The sequence below is a fragment of the Cynoglossus semilaevis genome, chromosome 10, assembly GCF_000523025.1.
Source record: "Cynoglossus semilaevis isolate Cse_v1.0 chromosome 10, Cse_v1.0, whole genome shotgun sequence".
NCBI classification, from domain to species: Eukaryota; Metazoa; Chordata; class Actinopteri; order Pleuronectiformes; family Cynoglossidae; genus Cynoglossus; species Cynoglossus semilaevis.
The window spans coordinates 2,312,808-2,313,264 of NC_024316.1; the positions used below are offsets into that span (position 1 = coordinate 2,312,808).

The 457-nt window shown below is 45.7% G+C and overlaps 1 non-coding gene across 1 annotated transcript; it reads right to left on the minus strand.

The window, feature by feature from the left end:
• Positions 1–385: 385 nt before the first annotated feature.
• On the minus strand, positions 386–457 carry trnah-gug (transfer RNA histidin (anticodon GUG)). Its single transcript has one exon. It is a non-coding gene; the product is annotated as a tRNA-His (tRNA).

Genomic DNA, 457 nt, shown 5'->3' on the forward strand with positions numbered 1-457 from the left:
GAAAAGGCAGAAGTATAATGATAATATAAATTAATTATATAATTTGGAAAAGTTTGGTGGGCCGGATTAAAAAGCTGAACGGGCCACATCCGGCCCCCGGGCCTTAGTTTGCCCATGCCTGCGCTAATGTCTACGTTAAATGGCACAATGGATTAGCGATGGAAGTATCGACACACGTGTATGGATTATTGATTACTCTCATAAAGTATAGGGTATATGTATCAAACTCAAGGCCCGGGGGCCAAATGCGGCCCGCCAGGCCGTTTTGTGTGGCCCACAGGAGCTTAAAAAGCATTCACTAAGGTCTATATATTCTATACATGATTTATACATTCTTCCTTTTTCAACTGGCCCTTTAAGGGGAATGAAAATGACTGGCGTTCCCTGCCGTGACCCGGATTCGAACCGGGGTTGCTGCGGCCACAACGCAGAGTACTAACCACTATACGATCACGGC